This window comes from Sus scrofa, chromosome 4, assembly GCF_054392235.1.
Source record: "Sus scrofa isolate SSC_HxYL_T2T_F1_AM1 chromosome 4, Sscrofa_HxYL_maternal_Yorkshire_Landrace_v2.0, whole genome shotgun sequence".
Taxonomy (NCBI): Eukaryota; Metazoa; Chordata; class Mammalia; order Artiodactyla; family Suidae; genus Sus; species Sus scrofa.
The window spans coordinates 59,829,340-59,847,509 of NC_139386.1; the positions used below are offsets into that span (position 1 = coordinate 59,829,340).

Sequence of the window (18,170 nt, forward strand, 5' to 3'; positions counted from 1 at the left end):
AATGCCAGATCCTATCTATAGATTGAGGCAATGCCAGATCCTTAACTCACTGAGTCCAGGGATCGAACTTGTGCCTGCACAGACACTATGTTGGGTTGTTAACCTGCCATATTGGGTTTTTAACCTGCCGAGCCACAAGAGGCACTCCCTAGATACTCATTTCTATGTTAGTTGTTTAGCCTCTTACGAAACAAAACAGTGTGGCAGAGGCACAGAGAAGTCCAGCTTCTGATGGCAGGTGAGGGTGATGAGATGCATGATGAGGTATGACTCCCCCAGGGGTGGGAGCTTGTCAAACCATGCAAGGTGGCTTGGGTTTTAGCCCAAGAGCTGTGGAGAACTATTAAGTATGGTGCCCTCATGCTCTTTTCCATACACTAGTCACAGCCTGTACATTTATTATTACTTGTGTCTCTGTATATATTGGTGACTTGGTCTCCTGAATGGGGCCTCTTCATCTTTGCTTTTGTATATAGTGCAGAGGTTTATCAGTAAGTGTTTATTAGACTTAGCGGCATCTCAAAAATAGTTATTTCTCCCCTTTGGAACGGGTGCTTTTCCCAGACACTTGTTTCTGATGCAGTGGTTGAGAGCTTGAAATGCATCTTCCTGGTTTCATAAATGATGGGTTTTCAGGCTGGTGTGGAAACTTTCCAGAACCCATCCGGCTTGCTGAGCTGTAATGCTTAGAAGTTCAGAATGGGGAATTTCCTAGCAAAGGGCAAAGAGGAGAGAATTTCCATTGCCTTTGTCGAAAGCAGACTCTTGGTAAATGTGAACTCTCCCCTTTTGCTCTTAACCTGTGACTCTCCCTCACCTTCTGCTGCACCTTTCTCTCACAGGTCCCAGCAGGAGGCTCTTAGACCACATGGCCAGGGGCCTTGTGAGGTGGGATGGGGGCTGGGGCTCTTGTCTTGCTGGCGTCTTGAGAGTCCGGCGTGTCTGATGTGTCTGGCGTGGCAGGTCATGGAGGGACCACCCACCCTGCTTGTTGTCAGCTTACTATTTCCCTTTGGTCTTTCTAGCAGTGCTTGGCATTTCATTTCTTTCTAAGAAATAGCTTTCTTTTCTCTTTTAAACTCTTGCCCTAAAGAGGGGGAAAAAAAAAAGCTGCCTTGGTTTAACCTCAGTGGATATTTTTTCTGAGACTTTAGTTTGGGGGTCATTCTTTCCCTCCCAATGTTTTTACTTCTACTTAGCGTATTTTAAGATGTCTTCTTAGATCCACAGTCTACAAAAACAGAGTATTCGATATGAGATTACATTCCTCAAACTTGAATCACACATCCTCTTAGAGGAAGTGATCTTTGTGATACAGTTTTATCTTAACCATAGGAAACCATGCTCACAAAAATTTAGCATGTTTCAAGATGAAGATATAAAATAACTTGGCTAAATCCAGTATAACAAGTATTACACAATTCTGCAGAGTTTTATTCCAGCCGTCTTTGTTCTGCTAAGACTGTCATCTTCTTGGGCATGCAACTGTTTTTGGTTTTGTTTTAATCTGTACATGCACCTTGCATGCTGGAAGGGTCCATGTTTGTGTTGTGTGGTGCTGGCTCCTAGTTAACCATCAGTGTCTATGAGAGGAGGTGGGATGAAGCAATGAGTGAAAAAAAACAAAGCATGGATGTAATTATTAATCATTGAAAGTACATGTGGTTAATGCCATCCATTTTACTTTCTTTCATGTATAAAATTAGGGATAATCTATAGGTCTCTGAACATTTGAAGAACTAGTTTTAACCTCTGTTTTCTGACATAATTTTTATAGTGCCAAAGGTTAATTAAATACTTATTTCTCAGTTTCTTTATTGCTCAGAACTTTTAATAAGTAAGTGAAAAGATCATCATGTTACCCTTAGTTACTGCAATTTTAATCCAATTCAGAGTTTTGAAATTGTTTCCTGTTGTGTTTCCTTTCCAGAAAACACGAAGTCATTCTCTTATTTCGACAGCTGAGTGCAACTTCGGAACAGGGAGAAAGTGATTGCCAGGTACTCATTTATCTGGTTTATTCGCCATTGTCTATCCATGCTTGCCTTTAGTTGAGCCTCGTACGGTTCATCAGGGTATATCTGGGGACTCTGAGTTGTAGGACTGCAGACCCACAGTTTGGAAGCTGAATAATCTCAAGAGTATTAGCTAATCCAGTTTGGAATTTAGCACCATGGGGTTTCTGCCATGGCAACCAAGACACCACCCACCAGTCATGATTCCTACAACATGCTGCTTCCCTTTGGTCAGTGATAGACGCAAGCCTGAGTCTACCCGGTAATGTCTATGTGAAATTAGGCCAAATGCTTACCCTCTCCTCAGCTCTTTCTTCATTTTTGAGATAGAGACTGTAATTGGATAGCCTGATGGAGTTCCAGTTCTGAACAGTGCTCCCTGCCACCACTGCCGCCGCCACCGCCACCACCACCAAAAAAATATACATGAGGCTGCATGTTAGTATTATCATTATTAGTGGTAGTAGGAATTTCATGTAGTGCTGATAAGAAAATTATGTAACCAAAAAAAAAAGAAAAAAAAAATTTAGGAGTTCCCGTCGTGGCACAGGGGAAACGAATCTGACTAGGAACCATGAGGTTGTGAGCTCGATCCCTGGCCTTGCTCAGTGGGTTAAGGATCCGGCGTTGCCGTGAGCTGTGGTGTAGGTCGCAGTCGAGGCTGGGATCCCGAGTTGCTGTGGCTGTGCTGTAGGCCGTCAGCAACACCTCCGATTAGACCCCTAGCCTGGGAACCTCCATATGCCGAGGGTGCGGCCCTAAAAAGACAAAAGACTAAATAAATAAATAGATAAAATTATGTAACAATTCTTTAATGATCTTAGGTCATCTTTGAACAGAGCCAAAACCAAAAAGGAAGAAAAAAAAATCAGCCAACCTAAACGAACGACTAGTTAACCCAAAGACATTCCTTATTTGATTTTAGCAATCCGTTTGCTACATGGTTATTCACTTTTCTAATGAATCCTGGACTTTGAAGTGCCATGCCCACCCATTTGAAAGATTTACAGACCTCAAGCACTGTGACCTGACTGACCCCTGACCATTATACATCATTATCCAATTCTTCTTATGGTCCAGAAAGGAAGGAGTACATCTGGCCTGAATGTTCCTAATCGCTTCACTGAGGGCATCTTATAAAATAGGCCACTGTCTTTCAATTAAATCTTTCCTTTAACTTGTTGAGAAGTTCTTTCTCTTGCCAGAGGAACCCTTTCCTCTGAGGAGAGCAGGGAGCTATTTCAGGGTCATTTGGGCTCCTCTTGGAGGACTTTCTAAATATAACCACCGATCCTGGAAAACAGCCTGCCTTTTGTTAGTTAACATCGACTAAAGAGTCAGTGCCTTAAGAGCTTTGATTATCCATGCTCCAAAAATGCCTTTCTCTGATCTCCCAACGTTTGACAAGAATCTCGAATCGGGGATTAAATATTGTTTTCTCTAATGCACTTCCATTTCCAGGAGAGCTGCTTGCCTTACATATTGTGTTTGTGGGCCTGAAATATAGAGCATTTTCTAGTTAAGGGGCCTTACGACTTAACTCAGGAATCTATGTATTTTAGAATAGGGCTCAGATATTTCTGTAGTGGAATCACAGAGTCAGGTTTCTAGGAAGCATTGTATCATGTGCTTTTTTGTATGTGGCTGATGGTTTTCTGCCTTTTTATTTTTTTATTATTTATTTATTTATTTATTGGCCATGTTCACTGAACATAGAAGTTCGAGGGACAGGATTGGCCCTGCACCACAGCAGTCACCCAAACCCCTGCAGTGACAATGCCGCATCCTTAACCCACTGTGCCACAAGGGAACTCTTCCTTTACTGCATTTCAAAAAATTTTTTATCCTCTGGAGTTTGTGGTTTGCTCTCTGCCAGATTCCTGACCCCAGTGTTTTGGCTATCTATATTCATTGATCCCAAGCAGCTCTCAAATTAATATGTGTACAGTGACCTTCACTTATCCTCTAATTACGACTGATTCCTTCTCCTGGAATCAATGTTTTAATTAAAGCCATCACTCTTGACCTCATAACTTGGGCCAGAAATCTCCATGCTGGCACTGTCTCCCCCTTTGCATTCTGTCCACACTAGATCCTGGATTTAAGAAAATATATGAATGTTCCCAAAACAGCGACTGGCACTTGGTGAGGTCAGATAGTAATTGCCAGCGGTCACAAATGTTAATTGTAAACATCTTTTCCATCTTCCTCTCCTCTGCCTCCCACTGTCACTACATTAGTACTGGTTTTCATCAGCTCTGCTCCAGTCTGTTGCTGGAGCTAACAGTATAGCTCTCTTCCAACAGACTGCCCCCACTCTAGGTATCCTGCTCCCAATATTTTTTTTCCTTTTATGGCTGCACCTGAGGCACCTGGAGGTTCCCAGGCCAGGGGTTGAATTGGAGCTGCAGCTGAGCCCTATGCCCCAGCCACAGTGATGCCCCAGCCACAGTGACTCGGGATGCAAGCTGCATCTGCGACCTGCTCCACAGCTTGCAGCAACCCCAAATCCTTAACCCACTCAGCGAGGTCAGGGATCAAACCCACATCCTCACTGACACTACGTTGGGTTCTTAACCCTTTGAGCCACAATGCTCCCAAATGATTATGAAATTTCCCACTCATTGACTTCTGTGGGCCCTTGTAACCTTGCAAATAAATGGATGCAGACACCTGGTTAGCCGTCTGCACTCATTAGGACTGAATTTCTCAGGCGCTTCCAACATATCGTGTACACATGCCTTTGTACATTTTCACTTCCGAGAATGCCCTCGTGCATTTTGCCTTGATAGATTCCAGTGCATCCTGCAAGATCCACCTCAATTTCCATCTTCTCTGAGAAGCCCTCCTTGATTCCCCCATGTCTACTGGGCTCAACAGTTCTTCAGCGGTATCTCTGATGATGATATTTAATTATCCACTTATATGTCCAACCCTCCTAGAGACACTAAGCTTGAGGGTAAGATTCAGATCTTATTATTTTTGTATCTGCAACATCTGATAGATGCCTTGCAGTAATCACACACAATGGATTCTCTAATTCCTTTAAGTGGTATCTCTCTGAAACTGTAATAAGATTGTATTTGTTAAAAAAAAAAAAAAGGTAGTCTCAAGCTGTGCTTTTCTCTGACTGAATGCAAGCATTTTTTCTCACCAATGACATTCTGCTTTCCTGTTTTGCTTTCAATATTCATGCGTTTAACAAGAGCTGCTGAGACGGATTTACAGTCCCTTTCTCTTCTGCTGTTGTGGTACTAACACAGGGGCTACATACTTTTGGAACGTGTAACTGTGTATCATTTCCAGCTTGGAAGTAGATTCAACCAGTATCCTCCCCAACTTGGGTGATGATTGTAGTTACTTGTATGATGTTTGACTTTGGGATTCAAAATTTAAATTTAAATTAATTACCCCAACCCATTATCAGGCTTCTCATCTGCCCCGTATCTTGAAAAGCGTGTTTCAGACTTCCACAGTCACTCTTTCCGATTATTAGAAAGACAAGCAATGTGAACAGACAGCATCAGGGACTGTCTTGCTGGGATGTGAGCCCTAATCCAAAGCAACGAATGAGTGTGTTTCATGAGAGGCCACAGTTAATGTAATTAGCAATGAACTGCTTCTTTGAGGAGCTACAGAACATAATGGGATTCATTTTGAATTCCTACCAAATCTGAGCAAGAAAGCAAAAAGCCTTGGTTTTCTGGAGTGGCTTGGTAATCAAAGGTTACCCCAGGCCTGTCTGAACTTTCAGCAACTGTTTCCCGTCTGCAAATAGGCTTAGGCTGTAAGGTGATTGCAGAGCTGAGGAAATGATGGCTTTAGCCAGCTTTTATCTCTCATTTGAACTTTGACTCACAAAGATGGGGTGAATTTCAGCATATGCTGTCCACTTTATTTTTATTTTTTATTTATTTGGCTGTGTCCTTGGCATGTGGCCTGAGATCAAACCTGGACCACAGCAGTGACAACACTGCTCCTTAGCCCTCCAACCTGCTAGGGAACTCCTGTTTGCTTTATTTTTAAAATCAATTTTAATAGCAACCTGCTTGTGCCCTGAAAAAATGTCCAAGAGCACCAAGGAAGAGTTGAATATAAATATTATGTTTACAGGGTGTTCCTGTTGTGGCTCAGTGGTTAATGAATCCGACTAGGAACTAGGAGGTGCAGGTTTGATCCCTGGCCTTGCTCAGTGGGTTAAGGATCCGGTGTTGCTGTGAGCCGTGGTGTAGGTTGCAGACGCGGCTCAGATCCTGCGTTGCTGTGGCTCTGGCGTAGGCCAGTGGCTACAGCTCTGATTTGACCCCTAGCCTGGGAACCTCCATATGCCACGGGAGCGGCCCAAGAAAATGGCAAAAAGACAAAAATATATATGTATATATTTACATATAATATTGTTATATTGCATATATATGTGTTACAATGCATATCCTAGCTATCTCTAGGCCAGTAGTCAACAAAATACTTTGCAATCAATCTAATTAATTATTTTATTTTGTTTTGTTTTGTTATCCTGCCTTGCATTTATTTTGTATATTTTCTAAATTATAAAAGAAATGTACATAGTCACTACAGAAAGTTGGAAATACAGAACTCCCAAAGAAGAAGAAAGCTTTTCTATGAGGCCATTTCCCAAAAAGAACCCCTGTCAACATCTTTGTTGATATGAGCTTTGTAGAGTTTCCTCCAAGCAAGTATACATACTTTTCAAATTATTTTATTTTATTTTTTTATTTTTTTGCTTTTTAGGGTTGCACTCGCAGTATATGGAGGTTCCCAGGCTAGGGGTCAAATCAGAGCCATAGCTGCCAGCCTAGACCACAGTCACAGCAACGCAGATTTCAAGCTGCGTCTGTCTGTGACCTACACCACAGCTCATGGCAACGCAGGATCCTTCACCCAATGAGCAAGGTCAGGGATTGAACCTGCATCCTCATGGATACTAGTCAGATTTGTTAACCACTGAGCCAAGACAGGAACTCCTTCAAATTCTTAATATGGAAAAACTTTACCTACATGAGAGAATTAATAATACAGTGAGGTGTCATAAACGCAAAAGTCTAGATTCACAGATCATCAGGAGTTTGCCATCATGGTTTATCCATCTCTTTTTTTCTCTTTCCTTTTCCACTTTTGGAAGTGTCAGCCAACCAAAAGGAAAAGGGAATCCTGATACACCGAGGGCTCTGGAAGGCCAGCATTTGCCTGCCAATTTCATACACCTTCACTCAGCTTTTACTTAGGAAGCAAAAAGGACGGCTCTACGTTTAGTATTGCATTGTGCTTATGGGATAAGTAGCCTTAAAGCTCAAGTCTATCCCATGCTAGATGGGTATTGATTTTTCCTCTTAAATCAATGTTTCCCTCGAGCGTAGTTTTATTTATTCATAAAGCCAAGATGATGTCTGACAGGAGTTATGGCAGTGTAAATCTGTGATGCAGGCACAATACGAAGAGCTCTTATAAGACTCAAAAATCAATGCTGCTAGAGGGTCACTCCCTAAGCCTGAGTAAGTGTGTTTGCGGAGCTTCCAAGAGTAAAGGGAGAATTTAGCATACAGGTAAGTTTCGTCCTTCTGTTTTCTCGGCCACTTTTCAAAGGGACCTAAATGAAGTGCATGTGAGCCTTGAATAACAAGTGTTTGAACTGTATGGATCCACTTATACATGGATCTTTTCCAATAGTAAATACTGTATGTAGTTCTAAATGATCCACAATGGGTGAGTCCACAGATGCAGGGATCCACAAAAGCACTTGGATTTTCGACTGTGCAGAGGGTGTCATCCCCAATTCTTAATATTGTCCAAGGATCAGCTATAGAACTCAAGTGGGAACATCAGACTGAAAAGAATCAAGCTTCAATAGAGATTCCTTGTTGGCCCCATATCTGTTGGTTCAGTCTCAAAAGCTCCACTGATCCTGCTGATCTTAACCCTGTAATTTTGCCTCCTGGTGCAGAATACATTCTAAAAGTATTCACTTTTTGTCACTCTGTATGTGTGTTCTATTTTCTTTTAAAAGCTTTTTACAGTGGAAATTACTATTAGAATGGTTTTTAACTTAAAGAAAATGTCTCAGGAGTTGCCATGGTGGCTCAGTGGATTAAGAACCCAACTAGTATCCATGAGGATGTGGGTTCTTTCCCTGGCCTTGCTCAGTGGGTTAAGGATCTGGCATTGCCATGAACTGCAGGGTAGATTGCAGTGTGGCTTGAATCCAGCATTGCTGTGGCTGTGGTATAGGCTCCTGCTACAGCTCTGATTCACCCCCTAGCTGGGAACTTCCATATGCCACAGGTGTGGCCTTAAAAAGAAAAAAAAGAAGAAAAAGAAAATGTCTCAGGTAGTTTCCCCAGCCTCAATGGATTTTTCTAGTGATTAAAAATGAATCTTAGAGTTTTTTTGTGGCACAGCAGGTTAAGATGTGGCATTGTTACTGCAGTGGCCCAGGTCACTGCTGTGGCCTGGGTTTGATTCCTGGCCCAGAAACTTCTGCATGCCTTGAACACAGCCAGGGAGGAAAACAAAACAAAGTAAACAAACAAAAAGACCTGTATCGAACAGCTGACAAGGGAAGTTTAATTTTTTAGTTTTTTTAGTTGAGTGTGTTGAATGTCTGCTAAAGAAAAGATCTCCTGGGGAGTTCCTTTTGTGGCTCAGCAGGTTACAAACCCGAATAGTATCCATGAGGTTTGATCCCTGGCCTTGCTCAGTGAGTGAAGGATCCGGCGTTGCTGTGAGCTATAGTGTAGGTTGCAGATGTGGCTCAGATGCTGTGATGCTGTGGATGTGGTGTCAGCTGGCAGCTACAGCTCTGATTCAGCCTCTAGCCTGGGAACTTCCATATGCTGTGGGTATGGCCCTAAAAAGCAAAAAAAAAAAAAAAAAAAAAAAAGAAGGATAGGTCTTCTGGTTACTTTAACTGGAAACCAGTTTGCCTCCTGAGTGTACAAGTGTGTGGTATGGGCTGCAGATAGCTGCTCAGAATTGAGGCAAACTGGTGGCCATGGGGGTGAGGGGTGCTTTTGTAGATACTCGAGGCGTTGTTCATTGAGCTCCTTTGAGTGACAGGATTGAACTATTGCTGACTGATTTCAAGTGGCTTTGTTTTCTAAGCCCTTTATATAATCTGACAATTACTCTAATACTGGAAAATGTGCCTCACACACCTGGTGAAAACCACTGAGTTACAAGACTGGTTCGTGTCTCTCTGAATTGCCACCTGACACGCTTTTCCCATCAAAGGCATGTTTTTATAGGCTGAAAGAACAGAGGACGGGTCCTTCTTTTCATTCAGACCTCAACTTAGATGTCCTCCTCCCATCTCCCACCCCAGCCAAAAAGGACTTCCCCAAGCAACCCTAGCTAAGGAGTGCGTCATGACACTCTGTCACTCCTTTCGCTTTCCCTTTTTAATTCGCTTTCCCCATCTGATACTTTACAGTGTTACCTGGTCTTTCCTCAGTCTTTACCTACAGGGAGGTCAGCTGAGATTTCATCTGTTTTGACCCCCTTGTATCCTCAGCGGCTAAAGCAATGCCCCACATTTAATAAGCACTCAAAGATTCTTCCCACTCACCTGTCTTCTTCTCTGAATCTTCCCTTCTTCCCATCTCTGAGGCCATTTCAGCATCTCTGCCTGGAATCAGGCCTTCCTGTCTCCTCCCCCTTGCTATGGAATCTGTGGTGCTTTATGTTCTGCATTTCTGTCATTAACCAGCACCTACTTCCTGGTGGTGGCTTCTGACTGGCAGGCGCGATGATAACACATCGACTGTTATCACGATAAGCACCTGAGACAAGTGATTTGTATCACATTTTCCAACCACAGAATAGCTGTATATAAAAATGGATAAACAGAGGGACTTTCTCTATAGCATAGGAAACTACATTCAGTACCTTATGATAACCTGTAATGGAAGAGATGCTGAAAAAGGATAGATGTAGGTATAACTAAATCACTTTGCTGTATACTTGAAACTAATACAACATTGTAAATCAACTATACTTCAATTAAAAAAGAAATAGGGGAGTTCCTGTTGTGGCGCAGTGGTTAACGAATCGGACTAGGAACCATGAGGTTGCAGGTTCGATCCCTGCCCTTGCTCAGTGGGTTAAGGATCCGGCGTTGCCGTGAGCTGTGGTGTAGGTCGCAGACACGGCTCGGATCCTGCGTTGCTGTGGCTCTGGTGTAGGCTGGCAGCCGCAGCTCCGATTGGACCCCTAGCCTGGGAACCTCCATATGCCATAGGAGCAGCCCAAGAAATGGCAAAAAGACAAAAAAAAAAAAAAAAAAAAAATAGGGAGTTCCCATTGTGGCTCAGCAGTAATGAATCTGACTAGTATCCATGAGGATGCAGGTTCGATCCCTGGCTTTGCTTAGTGGGTTAAGTTATCTGGCATTGCCATCAGCTGTAGCAGCTCGGATCTACAGCTGTGGCTGTGGCATAGGTCAGCAGCTACAGCTCCAATTTGACCCCTAGCCTGGGAACTTCCATATGCTGCATGTGTGGCCCTAAAAAGGAACAAAAAAGAAAGAAATAGTAGAGGGAACGATGAGCTTTCAGATTGAGCTCAGAAGCTCCTTTGCTTCAGACTCTCCCAGACTCGTTTTATGTATCTTTTCATCTAGCTGTTCAGATGTACCCTTTATCATGTCCTTTAATAAATTGGTGAATGTGGAAAAAAAAAAAAAAAAGAGTTCCCTTGGATTATAAAAATGTAGCCCACCTAATCCTCAGGGCAGAGCCTTCTTGCCTGCCCACTTGCATCTCTCACCAGCGTCTTATCTTAATAAATCTCTTTCTTGCCTATCAAGAAAAAAAAAAAAAAGATTTAGAGTAAGAAACAGATACAAATTTGAGGAATTACCTGTACATTGGTGTTAGCACCAAGGGTCTATTGGAGAGAATGTCCTGCTTTGATAGACTCAAGGAATAGCCTGCTTCCTTTTGTTTTTGTTTTTGTTTTTGTTTTTTTCCTTTGGCCATACCTGTGGCATGTGGAAGTTCCCAGGCCAGGGACTGAACCTGGTGACAATTGCATCCTGCACCACAACTCTAGCAACACCAGATTCTTAACCCACTGTGTCACAGGGAAACTTCCTCTAATTTTTTATTTTTATTTTTTTGGCAATGCCTAGGGCATGTGGACATTCCCAGGCTAGGGAACCTGAGCCATAGCAATCACAGTGCTGGATCCTTAACCGCTGAGCTACAGAGGAACTCCTGCAGCTTCCTTTTTTAAAGGAATTTTAAAATCTCTTTAATTTACCCCTGTGAATACCTTTCAGAAGGAAGACTTTCTTTTTTTAGAAACACTCAGCATCTCATTCCCCAACTGTAGGCAAAAGCTTGAGAGTCTGATCTTGTTATGTCTGGGAATGTGGTTACTAGATTTTCTACTAATGGCTGTATTTTACATGATAATGAATCAGTCTTTTCTACAAAGCTGCTTCATTTATGCAAAACAGATATAAACTGAAAGGAGTATGAATCAAACTATTCTTTCAGGAAGCGGAGAAGCTACTGTGGAGCCTGACTATAATTTTATGGGCCCTTATGTCAAGTTAACCAAGGAAGTGTTGGTTCTGTAGTCATCAAAGATATCCTGATTGGACAGTTGGGTAAACAGAAAACAGCTTTTGCACTTCAGGCCTTTGCTGCTTACTTCCTAGTTTGGGAAGGTGAACTCATTTTCAACCACTTTGACATAATAACCTCTTGTACACTAGTAGCCCGAAAGCATTAATGATGCTCCTGCCCACTGATTTTCAGTTATACATGAAGGGTGTTCCAAACTGGTCCTGGCTATCAACAAAGAAAACGGCAGAAAAATAAATTAGCAAGGGGAGGGAGTTCCCATCGTGGCTCAGTTGTTAACGAATCCAACTAGGAACCATGAGGTTCCCTGGCCTTGCTCAGTGGGTTAAAGATCTGGCGTTGCCATGAGCTGTGGTGTAGGTTGCAGTCTCGGCTTGGATCTGGCGTTGCTGTGGCTGTGGCATAGGCCGGCGGCTACAGCTCTGATTGGACCCCTAGCCTGGAAACCTCCATATGCCAAGGGTGCGGCCCTAAGAAAAGACAAAAAGACCAAAATAAATAAATAAATAAATAAATAAATAAGAAAATAAATTAGCAAGGAATATAGCAAAAGTCTTTTGTAAATGCTACAGAGTCTCTCAAAATCCAATCTCTTAAGAGACATTTATTTTGTTCTGGAAAGAATAGGTTTCTCCCCAGGAGATGCTAAAGCATCTATCATTTATAAGAGATAGATTATAGCCTGTGAATGGAATAACAGGAATTCTCAATTCTTGCTTTAATTTTGCCACCAGCTGCTGTGATTTATCTGAAAAATTAATCAACCTATAAGAAAAATATCCTGATATGGCTGTGTCCTTTGACCTTTTAAAGAACGTTAACTCTACAGATTAATTTAAAGATAAAGTATACAATTAACACTCAAGCATTTTCAAAGTGCTCAACTCTTGGGGTATTTGTCTTTGAGCTTTATACAAAGATGCCTCAGACCCCTGAAAACATTGAGCTGTTTAAAAATTTTAAGTTGGAGTTCCCCTTATGGCAGTGGAAATGAATTTGACTAGGGTGCATGAGGATGCGGGTTCGATCCCTGGCCCCACTCAGTGGGTCAGGGATCTCGTGTTGCCATGAGCTGTGGTGTAGGTCGCAGACATGCTCAGATGTGGTATTGCTGTGGCTGTGGTGTAGGCCAGCAGCTGTAGCTCCATTTCGACCCCTAGCCTGGGAACCTCCATATGCCCCTGGTACAACCCTAAAAAGCAAAAAAAAAAAAAAAAATTATGTTAAAGGTAAGTGTCCCTGGGTAAATAGTAAGGGGGGAGAAACTTGGCTTCTCACTAATGGACGAAATTTTGACTTTGGTTCTAATGCCAGTGAGCTGGGTCAGAAACACAAATGTTTGCTCATTTAATTTGGGCTAATAATCTAGTCCTTCAGTCTTTTTAAAAATAGAAGGTTAAAAAATACTTAGACTTTTTTTAGGTAACATAAAGGTGCTTCAGGCACTCCTGTCTGTAGACCTTGATTTAGTTTTGGGAGGTAATAGACTCCTTCCGGAATTTGATGACAATTCTAGACTTTTTCTCTGAAGAAATTTCACTCCCAGAGAGATTTGCATATAATTGCAGGTTGTGTATGGACCCTCCAAATTTCACCAAGGCCCCTGTAGGATCTGTCCGTAGGGTCCCAGTTGAAGAAACCTGACCCTTGCCTTCAATGTAGGGCCTATGCTTAATTTTTTGCGCTATAAATATTTAGCCCTTTAATCCCTGACATCAACATAGCACCTGAGGCATATTTGACTTTCTTGCTGAGTTTATTTAAATGGAAATATTTTATTTAGTTCTTTTGTAATGAAATATGTGTTTAAGATATTAACAGTTATTAAAGGAATATTTATTATCTTATTTAACTGTATAAAACTTTATTACAGGGGAGTTCCCATTGTAGTGCAGTGGAAAGGAATCCGACTAGGAACCATGAGGTTGCAGGTTCAATCCCTGGCCTCGCTCAGTGGGTTAAGGAGCCGGTGTTGCTGTGAGTTGTTGTGTAGGTTGCAGACACTGCTTGGATCTGGCGTTGCTCTGGCCGTGGCGTAGGCCAGCAGCTACAGCTCAAATTGAACCCCTAGCCTGGGAACCTCCATATGCCTCAGGTCCAGCCCTGAAAAGCAAAATAAATAAATAAATAAAACTTTATTAGAGTAAAAAGCAGATAAGCATTTAGCACTTAAGCACTTTTAAATGTTATGAATGCTGTTGCCCTTATATAACCTATTCATGATATTTTCTCCTGCCGTGCCTTCCTTGGTTTCTCTTTAATATCTCAATAATTCATCCATTTCATGGACAGGAGCAATTCATCCCAGGGTTCACATGCTTTGGGAAAAATTAAAAAAAAACTGACTTTCACTCCATTTCAGCAACAGTTGATAGCTAAAAAGTTTAAATAATAATGGGTATGTTTCATGTAATGATTAAACTTTTAAAAAATGTTTGAAGGAGTTCCCCTTGTGGCTCAGTGAGTTAAGAACCCAATGTTGTCTCTATTAGGATGCAGGTTTGATCCCTAGCCTCGCTCTAGTGGGTTAGGGTTAGGGGTAGGGTGAGTGTTGCTGCAAGCTGTGGCATAGGTTACAGATGTGACTTGGATCTGGTGTTGCTGTGGCTGTGGCACAGGCCGGCAGCTGCAGCTCCAATTCAACCCTTAGCCTGTGAATTTCCATATGCTGCAGGTGTGGCCCTAAAAAGAAAAAAAAAAAAAAAAGTTTGAAAAAAGTATCACTAGCAAAATAGAATACTGAACATTTACTCTTTTAACTTACAACTTAAATTCCTTTTTGGGGGGAAGGGATTAAGGGCTTTTCTTATACTCCTTACTTTCACATATGTAAATCCCTTTTTCTACATATCAAGAAAAGTAAAAGTAACTCTAGTCCCATCAATCAAGGAAATCTCATCCAGCAGGAGGCACAAAATAAATTGTTAACAGTAGTTCCTGCTCTAAGAGAGAGAATAAAAACTTGCCAAGAGAAATGGTGTGTAGGGGGGCAGGGAGTTCTGCAGGGGAGGGAGGATTTGAGCTGAACCTTAGTGTATGAATGGGAGTTGGTTGGTCAAAAGTGTGATTGTGGGAGCTCATTTTGTTCTGAACCCTAGCTTCCAGAAACTTCCAGAAGTTTCTCTGTATGCACACTAAGAAGAATTAACCAACTTTGACTAGGAACACTTGGTTAAAAAAAAAGCCAAGAACAAAGATGCCAGGCATATGGTAATGAAAGCTGATACTATTTCCTTTGCCAATAGTCCTTCCTCAGGGGAAAGGGCAGCCTGGAAATTAACGATGGAGTTGATGTGAGGGCCTTTTCAATGCTGGTATTTGAAATTTAGTGATGGTAAGTATCTTGGACAAGACTGACCTTATCTAAGTCATCCTTGTGTCCTGAGTCTATTAACCTCATTGAGGATTATAATAATAATAATGGCCACCGCATCTGGGTTCTTTCTACACACCAAGCACGATGATAAAAGGCTTCACTTTCTCTCACTAATCCTCATCGTGACCTTTTATGATGTTCATTAAGATTAAGAGCAGGAGTCTAGGGCCAGCTGCCTGGGCTGGAATCAGACCTCTTGCATTTACTAGCTGAGTCACTTAGGCATGTTTTTTAGCCCCTCTCTACCTCAGTGTCCTCATTAAAGGGAGAGAGAATACTTAATTTTGAGGATTGTTTATAAATATTAATGTATTATTTTGCACCGAGTGTAGTTTAGTTATTATTATCATTATCCTCACTTTGCAGTCAAGGGACTGAGGCTCAAAAGTTGAATCACTTGCCCAGTTTCACATACAGAAAGTATGAACCAGAGCCAAGGTTTTGAACCATCTATCCGACTACAAGCCTTGTGTATAGTATATATTCTTACGGAACTGACTATAAGTTCAGAATTACATGTTTTCTGATTTCATGTCATATTAATTTCCCTTTTCTTCCTGAGTGAGCTCGTTCATTCCCAGGGCTTCGTTTGGCATCTAACTCCAAGCTTGGTAAACTGTGACCCACTATCCAAATACATTCTGGCTCCTGTTTTTGTAAATAAAGTTTTATTGGAACGTAGGCACACTCATTCTTTAGCTATTGCTTCTGGTTACTCTTCTGTTACAACGGCAGAAGTTAGTACTTGGGATAGATTGTAAGGCCCTCAAAGCCTAAAATATTCATTCTCTAGCTCATTACAGAAAATGTTTTCATATCCTGATCTTGCTCACTACTTTTAGCCTTCCTCACAAGATCTTTTTTTTTTTTTTTTTAATCTTTCTAGGGCTTACACCTGGTGCATATGGAGGTTCCCAGGTTAGGGGTCGAATTGAAGGTGTAGCCACTCGTATATACCACAGCCACAGCAACGCAGCATCCCAGTTGCATCTGGGACCTACACCACAGCTCATGGCAACACAGGATCCTTAACCCACTGAGCAAGGCCAGGGATTGAACCTGCATCCTCATGGATGATAGTCAGATTTGTTTCCACTGAGCCATGATGGGAACTCTGCTCATAAGATCTTAATTCCTGAGTTGAACCACCCACCAGATTCCCTTACCTCCAATCCACACATCCACCTTAAAATCAACTATTACCAAACTAAATTCCTGCCATGTTTATTCCCCACCCTTATCAATTCCTCCTTCTAGTTTCCTATCCCAGTTAATGGCACCACCATATGCCCAAGATGTTCTGCTCCTTTATATTTCTCATGCCTGCTCTGTCACCAAGCCCTGTCCCTTGACCATACAAAATACATGAATGCCTTGAAGACTGTAATCTACGCTTTTAAGTAACCAGTGCTTTGTCATCCTTGTATTCTCGGGTCCCAGCTGCAATTAGATTAAGAATTCCTGGGAGTTCCCGTCGTGGCGCAGTGGTTAACGAATCCGACTAGGAACCATGAGGTTGCGGGTTCGATCCCTGCCCTTGCTCAGTGGGTTAACGATCCGGCGTTGCCGTGAGCTGTGGTGTAGGTTGCAGACCCGGCTCGGATCCCGCGTTGCTGTGGCTCTGGCGTAGGCCGGTGGCTACAGCTCCGATTCAACCCCTAGCCTGGGAACCTCCATATGCCGCGGGAGCGGCCCAAGAAATAGCAACAATAACAACAACAACAGCAGCAACAAAGACAAAAGACAAAAAAAAAAAAAAAAAAAAAAAAAGAATTCCTTTAGATAAGTGCCTTAGAGGGAATTCCTGTTGTGTCCCAGCGGAAACGAATCCGACAAGGAACCAGGAGGTTGCAGGTTCGCTCCCTGGCCTCACTCAGTGGGTTAAGGATCTGGCGTTGCTGTGAGCTGTGGTGTAGGTTGGAGACGTGATTTGGATACCAAGTTCCTGTGGCCGTGGAGTAGACTGACAGTTGTAGCTCTGATTCAACCCCTAGCCTGGGAACCTCCATCTGCCATGGGTATGGCCCTAAAAAGCTAAAAAAAAAAAAAAGAAAAAAAAACCAAAAACAAGCAAACAAAAAAAACCAGTGTCTTAGAAGTTGCTATAAGTATATTCAGTGAGAAATAACTATCAGTATGTCTGCATCACATAAGCTGTGGTGACAAGGTGCATGTCTCAACCTCAGATACTGCCTCACAGGTAAGAATTTAGGACTGTTAGGGACACAGAATATTGTAAAATGTGTACTTTTATTATTAAAATTCACTGAAGAGAGCGTGACTTTGATTTATGGAGTTGTCACTTTAAAACTATTCAGCATTCATGTTTTAAAATTAAATCTCTGTTCTGTATGCAGGGCTTCATTGGCCAGGGCGTGAGGAGTTAAAACTCCATTATTAGATTATCATTTTTTTTTCTGGTTCATCCAAAGAACATATTCAGATAACAAATGGATTTCCATCCCCTTCAGTATTACTTGAATATGATTGTAAACCTTGTGATATTATTAACTCTGCATTATCTTTTATGAATTTAAAATTACGCTGTGGTAACTGATGAAGAGCATAGAAGAGCAGAGTAAAAATAAATAAACTTTGAAATACAAAAGGATTAGTGGGGATAATAAATATCCACTCAGCATCTTAGCATTTTTGATCTTGGCATTTGTTTTACCCAGTAAATATTTTCATAGTACTTTAATTTCAGTTTCTCTATTTGAAAAATTGTTCAGGAACAGTCTTTGTTTTCAAGAACAACAGAGATGTTTATAGCATTTAAGTCAAAAGCAGAGGTCACAAATTAATTCTAATCCTCTGAGCAAAGACATCAGCCATTGTGTAGCATAAGGATTTGGGCTTGTTTACACAAAATAATCCCAAGAATAATAGTTCCCCGTGCTCAACGGGATCTCAAAGATTAATATTTTTCTTTGGTTAGTGATTATGTAATACATTAATAAACCTCTCTAAATACTTTCTAAAATTTTAATTGTCTGTAGACTTTTGAAAGCTATATTTTGATCAGACATGTAAAGCAATGATGTAGCTCAATTACTGTCAAATTAAGGATAATTTTACATTCTGATTTGGAGAAAAATGCCATCTATCATCAGACTTCAAAACAGCTGAAATACTTAGAGAAGAAAAGTAAGTGGTTAAGGACATTAAGCTAAAATA

The 18,170-nt window shown here is 41.6% G+C and overlaps 1 protein-coding gene across 3 annotated transcripts in view; it reads left to right on the forward strand.

Annotated features, from left to right (window-relative positions):
• PAG1 (phosphoprotein membrane anchor with glycosphingolipid microdomains 1) overlaps positions 1-18,170 on the forward strand; it is a 168,010-nt gene that overhangs the window by 52,837 nt on the left and 97,003 nt on the right. For 2 of the 3 annotated variants that reach the window (XM_021089174.2, XM_021089173.2), the window contains one exon: positions 1,931-2,000. The exons of the other annotated variant lie outside the window; for it this stretch is intronic. The gene's annotated coding sequence lies outside the window, so the exon portion shown is untranslated. The remainder of the gene's footprint in view (positions 1-1,930; positions 2,001-18,170) is intronic. 3 annotated transcript variants of the gene reach the window in all.